We start from the raw sequence: 10,268 nt of genomic DNA, 5'->3' as shown, positions 1-10,268 counted from the left end.
GATTGGAAGGGTGGATTGGTATTGACAGTTGCTGAGCACGTAGCTCTGCATTTCTCTTCCTCCTCTGCCTTCTGTTGAGCCTCCCTCCAGATGAGGAAGCTTCATCATCATACCTCCCAGATGCAACAGTCTCTCTGGGTAGGGTAGTGGTGTTTGCAGTCACCACAGAAACTTTCCTTCCATCAACAATCCTTTTTGCATTAAGGGTCTCAGACTGGGATAGTCTTTCGAACACAGAAGTTCTTCCTTGAGCAGCACTTCTGGCAGCAGTCGTTGCAGAATAGGACCCTCCAGAAAATTCTTCAGAGTTTACGCCGTTCACAAGGATGGCTGTAGCCTTTGCAGTAGCTGCTGAGAATTAGAGTCCACCAAAGTGAATGGTGGCTCCAGTGTTTCCAGTTTCAATGACAGCATTCGCCAGCTGAATCCTGGCTCCTCGTCCCAATTGGACAGTCTTTGGTATGTCCTGCATTTCCATTCTACAAAAATGAAAGGTAGGGGTTAGTGATCAGAATTGATACATCACCCCACACTTTCATAAAATAGAAATAACGCAGAACAGATAGCAAAAGCAGGAAAATTAGCATAAAATTAAAAATCCTGCTGATTGAATTTCCATTGATATTATTTAAAAGATTCATTTTCAGAAAATTTAAAATTTGATTTACTTGCTACTATAGCCTTTTAGTGACTAGCGAGAGATGGAAAGAGAAACCATTCCCCAATGGAGTCACCAAAAATCTGTAGGCTCCAAAAATTCGGCCCTGGCATCCCCGCCGCGCACTGATTGTTTGCTTTTGCTTGAGCGAGGGAGTTTTAACGAACTAAGTTCCAGAGTAAATTTTGGAAGGCAGATGGGTTTGTAGATAGGACACTACCCAGAGATTTCGCCCTCATTTTGCGAGGACTTTATGATATGAGTTCTGGTTTCCTATAGGCGTAAGCCCCTATAGTTAATTACCCCTCCCGATCACGAGAGAGAATTTTTGATTAAGGCTAATCATCAATCAGATACGTTGTATCCATAGATACGTAGTACTAGGCATATAGTAGCAGCAATGGACAATTGAAATGATTTGAAAAGTTTGATATTTAAAATAAAAGTTGCACCATCTTGCACTTAAAGCGGATGGTGGGGGAATGAATGATGGACCCAATCAAGATCCCATGGTTCCGTTGTTCCGGACCATCGTGGTCCCTAGTCTACTTAGTCAGAGGAGGTAGTCGACCCAACCTGACAGAAGGATCCTTGTCGGCAGCCATGGGTTGCTTCGTCTAAGGGGACCTTGTAGACCTGGGATGGGTATTTGCCTAAGGGGACAAATTTGAATCCACCTTAACTAACAGAGGGCTTTGTGCCCTATCGATCATATCCTATTATTTAATATCTCAAGGATTTAATGCCAATAAGGAGCGTACTGGCGCTGGCCATAACCGGTATTTTGTGGTACCATTTGGCGGCAAAATCACTCTGTTCAGATGGCCCCAGGTCATAACCGTTTATCCTGCGGTGACATTTGGCAGCAAAACCACCAGTTAGAGGACACATACCACGTGCTTACTAGCAGGAGACTATTTGAGAATGGATCCTAGTGATATTTTCGACTAGGCATTTGACTCTTTGTGAGCATAAGTAGATTTTGATTTGTCCACCCTGACAAACTGTTGCGGAAGGTGGATGGGTTTTGCTTTAAGTGATTTATGGATTTATTTCAATTTTAAATATATGAGATTTTTGGGATTTTGGATTTCTGGAGTATTTGGGTGGAGCTTTGGATTAAATGGACCCCTCCGGTTGAGATTAGCGTTCAACACGGTCATCATCGGGGTATTTGGGGTCATTACCTTTTTGTTGATTGAACCCTGTCAACTCTACCAAACTCTTGCTCGAGGATCGGGTTTCTTATAGGCTTTGTGCCTTTATTTATGAATTTTCTTGATTTTAGGCCTTGAAGTCCGAATATGAATGCATTAAAATAAATATTTCGATCACATTTGTGACCGTATATTTATCTAAGAGTTTGAACCCTATCTACTCCTATTTATCTACTTAGGAGGATCAGGTTTCGTAGGCTTTATGCATTTGGGAGTGAATTCTTTTGATTTTAGACTTTGAAGGCCTAATATGAATGTATTAAAACAAATACATCGGTTCCCACAACCATGTGTTTGTTTTAAAGTTCGAACCCTGTCGACTTCTATTGATCTGTATATAAGGATCAGGTTCGAACTAGAATTCACTTATCGACCCGCGCAATATCCCTAGACGTCACGTGTGTACCAATAACACGCTCGCTGGGGCCCATGCGGGTATTCATTATATTTACCCCTTTAGTGTATCTATGTGTATACAATTTATGGTGCACGTGCGGGAGTATTTTGAATCATTTTGTAAACGCCTTCATCCCGCTCGTATGGATATTGCGGGTCCGGTGGCGTGGCATCTTGATGTCATAAAACATTTCATTATTTTGATGTTAACCCTCCCCCCTTTTCTCATTCATCGGGGAGGGATTTTTCTGGATTTTGGGGTCAATGATCGATGATATGGAAAGAACTCCTTTTAGGATCTTCGGTGTAATGGACTTGTTATTTTCGGTGTTTGTGAGCACCCGAACTATTCTCTTCTTAATTATAGAACTAAAAAGAGACTTTGGAACACCAGGAAGATTGGTTCTAATTTGTTCAAACATTTCCTCCCTTCCGTTAGAGGGTGTCCTTCTCCGTATATCGAGCTGCCATTGTACCCGACATACTTGGAGATTTTGGTCACCGCTGTCGTAGGTGATATCTGTACTTGTTTCCACAGTGATTCGTTGTTCTTTCAATACACTAATGTTATCCATAAGTATCCATTTGTAGGGGACCGTTGTATCCACTACGACCTCCTAAAAATGTTTGTAAAAGACTCATTGCTTCTGCATCATATCCACCCTTTCACCAATCTCGGGTGGTTTGATTATACTTGTTTGACCTCGTAGGGATTGTCGTAGGAGATACTTATACTTGTGCCCACATTGGTTTGATGTGCTTACGATATGCCCACTGTTGTTATCCACAAGCGACTCGTATTTGTTTGTAGGGATCCGTTGTGTTTGCTACGAGCCCGACACGCATGCCGAGGCAAGAGAGCGAACAAAGGTTCTAGAAGTTATACCTTTGGCGGCCGGCGGACTAGTGGGCCGACGGTGGAGGGCATGGATGTTGAGGCAAGCAAAGCATGTTCTCTCTCTTTTTTATTATTTTATAATTAATATTAATTACAATAACAATTAAATAATCATAATTAAAAATTAATTACTAATTATAAATTAATTACAATTAGTAAATTAATTATAATTATAATTAATAATTAATAACTAATTATTAATTAATTATAATTAACTAATTAATTATAACTATAATTAGATAATAATTAAATATAATTAATATTAATAATAAAAAAAATTTGTTTTTTTTTTGGAATCGGCTGAAGAAGTGTGCAAAGGGGGAAAAGTTAACCTTCACAGCAAGCGTGCTCCCGTTGTTTCTCCGATCAAAATGTCGTAACTTTCAGTCCAACGGAGAGGGAAAATCATTGAAGGAAGCGAGGTCGCACAACCACAGAGGACCGAAGAAGCGTGCGAATGGGAGGGAGTAACCTCACAGCCGTCGAGTTCCCTAGTTGCTTCCGATCAAAATACGTAACTTCCGCTCCGACCAGAATGGAGAGTCGTCAATGGATCGGCGTCGAACAGTCGAGGAGTCGGAGGAACGCGCGAAAGGTAGAAAGTTATCTTCACGGACGGCGAGCTCCCATTCGTTGCTTCCGATCAACTATTGTTACTTCCGATCCAACTGGGAGGAGAAAGAGAGAGAGAGGGAATGTGAGCTCGGGATGCCAGCGGAGGCCAAAGGCCTCATCCCGTCGGCCTTTTAACGACTCGAGCGTGCCCTGCCAGCGATGTAAGAGGAGGTCGTGTAACGTGTGATGGCAGCGATGACGTGCGTCATGCGAGTCGTGCCGAGATCGTGTGTTCTGCAGGGTAGGTAAGGATTTGATTGATTTTTTTTTGCTGGCCATGGTTTAGGGTCAACAAGGTTATACCTTATTGTACATCGGTGTATCATATCAAATCACTCATTCTCCTTATACGTATCTTTTCATGTCTCCTAGAATCACACATTAAATCATATTTAAATGAAAACTCATCAACTCATCTTAATTAGCCTTTCTTGTTTTACATGTCATATATATATCATAATAGCATACATCATGTACACACCCAATGCAGTTATCAAAGCATGTAAATCTATCTAGTGTATTCATTAGTATGCATGTAATATATAAAAATATATTTTATGTCAAATAAATAGTAATTTTACCCATATCATGTATTTCATGTTCATATTTAATACATTGACTCCTAATTATTTTATACTTATTATCACTCCATTTATTTCAAATAAAATGACATATATGCAAAATCAACTTGTGAAATCTCAATATAAGTCTGTCCAAATGTTCAAGATGATGATTTACCTGACATAAAATGTTACACGGTGGAAATATTCTATAATAGGAGATAATGTATTTTTTATCAAAATTAGGAGAGAGAAAATAGGCAAAACTCAAATAATTAAACCTAGAGATAGGGTTATGATTACCTATCACGATTAGTGTAATCATTAAAACTAGAGCAAATAAATATTGAATAAATCCTCTCCTTCTCACTCCCTTCTTCTCTCATCTTCTATTTTACGCGGCTATGCATGCAAATGGGGAGGGATGGTGAGGTGAGTGCTATGATATAAATTATTTTAGATATTTTATTTTAAGAAAACGGTGAACCAACGTCGCGATTCTCAAATCCTCTGCGTCACAATGCTCCTTTAATTTCATGTAAATCTAAGAGACTAATGCCACAACGCCTAGTTCCAAGATTGATGTGCAGCTCATTCAAGAACTCTCTAATATAGAGGGCAGTGTCGTTGCCCTTGAAAGTATAACACTGCAATGCCTCTAACAAAATTTCAAGATTAGAGGAATTCCAATTTAATCATTAATCATTTAAAATTTAGGGTTAGAGGATCGTAGCCAACATATGATGGTAAGAGGGTCATAGTTAATCAATGATGGCCCTTTTTTTTTTTTGAAGAATTGCAACAACTTGCATTAAAAAGAAACAAAGAACTAGTTACAAGTAATAAAATGATCACATTCCTCCTTGTTTAAATCCATCAAGAAGGAAGGGATGTTCTCAAAAGAAAAACTATCATAAGAAAAACTACTTTCCAATGCCAAAGTAGCACAACAATTAGCTACTTTATTACAACATCTATATGCATGATGGAAAACAACTTTATTGAAATCATTTAATAAACATAATTCCTTAACCGGACACCTATCCACAAGCCAGTTGTTCTTCTTTAATGAGTCTTGAATGAATTTTATAATATTAAAATTATCACTCTCAATGATCAACCCCTTGCAATCCAACATCCAACTCCTAAGGAACTCCTTCACCGTGAGAACAGCTTCCAGCTCAAGCTGGGCAATATCCCAATGAGCCTTCTTCTTCCCAAATGTACTGATAAGTCGGCCTTTGTGGTCTCTAAAAACACCACCAATACCAGCAAGATTGGAAATAAGCAAAGAGGCATCCACATTAATCTTAATCCAATCTTTCAGTGGAGGGCACCAAGTATTTGGAAACTCCCTAAGGAGATTAGTACCCCAGCTAGTAAGATATGGACTAGATTTGGAAGTGGCTAAGAACAATGTATTAGAAGCAACCATAGAACAAGGCAAGGCAATCTTACCATGTTTTACATCATTCTGATTCTTCCAAGAGAGATACACAACTGTACAGTAAACCTTGACAATACCAGAATTACAACTTGATAATCTCTTCAGCTCATGTAAACAGCAGTCCAGAGAACTGAAAACAGGGATTGGAATACACCATTCACGCATCTTCATGATGACTTCAACCATATATTTACAATGAACCATTATATGCTCATACGTTTCATCCACTTGACAGCCTCTAGCACATAAAGCATTCTCAGTAATCATGTGATTTTTAAGAAACAGATTAGTAGGAATCACTGCTTTACCTAACCTCCACCATAAGATCTCAACCTTCTTACTGAGTTTAAGTTTCTGCACCCAGTTATAAAACTCAACATCTTCAAAGGTACATCTGTTGAGCAGCAATTGTTCATACACCAAGGCAGACCCTATTTTACCCGAACACAATTTCAGCAGCTCCATCCGATCCTCCTCCTCATACTCAATATGAATTTTCTAATCAATAAGATTAGATCCGAATGAAGGCCCCATATAACACAGTAAGATTCCACTCACTATTATTAACAAAAGTTGTTGTACATAGATACCATCCAGCACATCACAATCAACATACGTTGGCCACCGGTTGATGCTTTTATCAAGAAACCAAGCATCATTCAAGACATTGATCTTATCACCCTTGCCCACCTTCCATCTAACAGCGAATTTCAAATTCTTTCCCCCATCCAACATAATCTGCCAAGCACTAGAAGTAACCTTCTTTTGAGCACCATTCATAACATCATCACCATATTTAGCTTTCATCGTTCGATGGAACAATGAATTCGGCTTCTGAATATAATTCCAAGCCTTTTTAGATCTCAAAGAGCCAATTCTTAATAAAGGATAATGCAAGCCCAGCCCACCCATACATCTTGGTTTGCAAATTTCTCCCCAAGCAATATCATGCATACCATTGGTCCCATCATTCTTATGCCAAATGAAACTTCTACATAATTTTTCCAACTCATGCAATACTCTTTTGGGAACCAAAGAATGAGTAATTAAGAAATTTGGCATAGAGAGAAAGAGCTTTCAATGAGAGTGAGCTTACCTCCCATTGACAAAGATTTCTTACCCCAAGAGTTGAGTCTATCCATGACATTACTCACAAGTTCTTGAAAATCAGCCATCTTGAGCCTACTAAGGGAAATCTTCACTCCCAAGTACTTCATCTCCTTGACCACTTTGAAGCCGAGTACTCTAGCAATCTTCTTCTTCATAGAGTAACTAACCACCTTGCCAAACAACATCTGTGATATGCTGACATTAACTCTTTGCCCTGTCCACTTACAAAAATCCTCCACTATGATCTTCAATGCCTTAGCTAAAGTAATGGAAGCATGAGAAAAAATCAACACATCATCTGCATAAAGGAGATGTGTGATCTTTGGGTCTCTAGGGGAAATCTGAATGCCAAGAGCCTGTCCCCTTTGCTCTAAAGAGTTGGACATGAGTTGAGAACACAAAATGAAGAGATAAGGAGAAAGTGGACACCCTTGATGGAATCCACTTGGAGTTCCTTCCATTGATGGTGATAGAAAACCTCACATATACAACACATTCCATAAGGAAGTTAGAGAAAACAATAGGAAAACCATACCACTTAAGAACCTGACGAAGTGTTGTCCATCCCAAGCTATCATAAGCCTGCTCCATATCCAATTTAAGAGCCATCAACCCCTTCTTATTCTTGGAAATTTTGAACTTGTGAAGGATCTCTTGAGCCAAAAGACAATGCTCTGAAATGGATCTTCCAAGAATGAACGCTACTTGCTCTTCAGAAATCATCTTGGAAATAACCTTCTTCAATCTGTTAACTAGCATACTAGCCATAATCTTGTAATTAGTCTGACATAGGCTGATAGGCCTATAATTTGATAGAATCAGAGGGAATTTTACTTTAGAAATTAAAAAGATTAATGTATCCTTCCACTCCCTATTCATAAGGCTGGATTTGAAAAAACGGTTGACTGCACTCCATAGAGTCTCCCAAACAATACTCCAATAACTCTTGTAAAAAGAAGAGGTAACTCCATCAATACCTGGTGCCTTGTTGTTTCCTTGCTGGAAAACCGAGAACTGCAGCTCATTCAATGAGAAATCCTCATTAAGCATCACCATATCCTCATCTGTAATCTTCTGTTTTTCAGCAACCAATGGCCATCCCGTCAGCTCACATTCTCTGTATTTCCATTTCTTCTCAAAAAATTGTGTGAATACCTTCTCAATTTGATCCTCATCATCATGCAGTACATTAAGCTCATCTCTAATCTGATTAATTCAGTTTCCATTTCTTCTTGCCGATGCAAAATTCTGAAAAAGCTTTGAGTTTGTATCTCCTTCCTCATGCCACCTTGCCTTTGCCCTTTGATTCCACCAAGTAGACAATCTTCTCAATGTGACATTAAGTTCATGAACTTTGTTTCTAAGCACAAAATGGTCATCAACCGACCAATTATCACCCAAAGCTTCCTTGTTTTGAAGTTCAAGGATTTCTTTCTTCAACTTTTCCTTTAACAAATTCAAATCCTTGCACTTATTTTTATTCCAAATAAATAGTGCCTTTAATGTTCGGCTAAGCTTCCTTTGCAAGATCATATACTCATCACCACAGTCATTCTTCTTCCAAGAGTGATAAACAACACTCTTAGCTGCTGGGTAAGATCTCCAAGTGTCCTCAAACATAAAGGTTTTTGCCTTGTACTGCACCTTATCTCCCATATTCAGAATAATAGGACTATGGTCAGACGCCACTCTAGCAAGATGCTTGATAGTAGCAACTGGAAGCTTCTGAATAGCAGCCAAATTTAACATGCATCTGTCCAACCTTTCCCAAATCCAAGAGGTTCCCTCTTTGTTGTTACACCAAGTAAACCTTGGTCCAACACTTCTAATATCATGAAAATCTGAATTCATCATAAAGCTCTTCATCTCCCTAGGTCCTTTTGAAAACAAGAACCTCTTGCCTCCTCTCTTCTCCTCCTTACTAATGATACAATTAAAATCCCCTCCAATAATGGAAGGAATTGAGTCCTCCATACACTCTTGAAGTTGCTTCCAAAGACTTCCCCTCTCCTTACAACATCTACTCCCATAAACAGTGGCAACTTTCCAAGTTCTCAAGGTGGGAACTGAGAGATTACCAACAAATGCTTGTGCTGATGTTTCCATAACATCAAAAGACACCAACTTTCTATTCTATAACACCAAAATTCCTCCTGAGGTACCTACTGCAGGGTGATGGAAATGTTCCCATTCATTCCCAATAAGATAGTCAACATCCCTTCTATCAACGCTAGACAATTTGGTCTCCATGAGCCCAATAAAGTATACATCCTGATCTCTAACAATGTCGTTCAAGTATAGGGAAGCCTCTTTTTTCCTAGCCCCCATACAATTTCAAAATAGAATGGATGACATTTAAACAAGAGCTGAGGGTCTCTCCCCACCAGTGGGGTTCAACCTACCATCCCTCTTCTTTTTCTTATAATCAGGTTCAACAGGCCCTAAAGATCTCAATTCCTTGGATAGCTTAACCTTGGCAGCACCATTGTAGGAACCCAAACCACTGTTACTGACATCTGGATCAGTTATGTCCAAGATCCTATCTACTGTTTTACCAATTTCTACATGATTTCCCATTTCTTCTTCTTCATTACTATCAACCGGAGCAGCAAACCTATTGGTTAAAAGAGTATCTAAATTCTTACCCCCAGTAGATTTCTCAGTTTCAGAATACATTCCTGGAACCATGACAGATTTTTCAACATCAGCAGCCTCCCATCCAACACCTGGATTTCCTTCTACACAGTGACCTTCTTATTAGTATTTCCCTGGACAACATTGTTAATCCCATTGACATTCACTCCTTTTCTAATAACATTACCTCTGTTAACTTTCCTATTCTTGAAATGGACACAGAAGGTTTTCTATCAGGCACAACCTTCTCACTTTCTTCATTTACTGCATCCATCTTCCTCAACGCTTGATCCTGTATTCCAATGGTTACATTTTCCGGACAAATCTTTCTATCATGACCCACTCTACCACACTGATAACAGATAAGAAGAATTTTCTCATACTCCACTCGTTGGAAGAATCTCCTAGCCGAGCCATCCACCCAAACACCATTCAGCAGTTTCTTCTCCAGATTAATCCTCACGCATACACGGGCAAACTCTCGTTTACCCCAGCGAAAGGTATTGCCATCAATGTACATTGGAGACCCCAAACAAGAAGCAATTCTTGTGATATTATCCTCATCCCAGCAATACAGAGGCAAGCATGGGAGTCTAATCCAAACGGGAGTAGAAACTCCTTTAAACGAATTTGGATCAAATGCAGGGGACCATCTATCCATACCGACAATGAACCCGTTCACATACCAGGGTCCACCATTCAGAATTTCTTCTATCACCTCACTCGTCTGGAA

Source organism: Dendrobium catenatum, unplaced genomic scaffold (genome assembly GCF_001605985.2).
Source record: "Dendrobium catenatum unplaced genomic scaffold, ASM160598v2 fragScaff_scaffold_220, whole genome shotgun sequence".
Lineage (NCBI taxonomy): Eukaryota > Viridiplantae > Streptophyta > Magnoliopsida > Asparagales > Orchidaceae > Dendrobium > Dendrobium catenatum.
The sequence above is the reverse complement of the archived record's forward strand: the minus strand, read 5'-3'. Positions refer to the sequence as shown.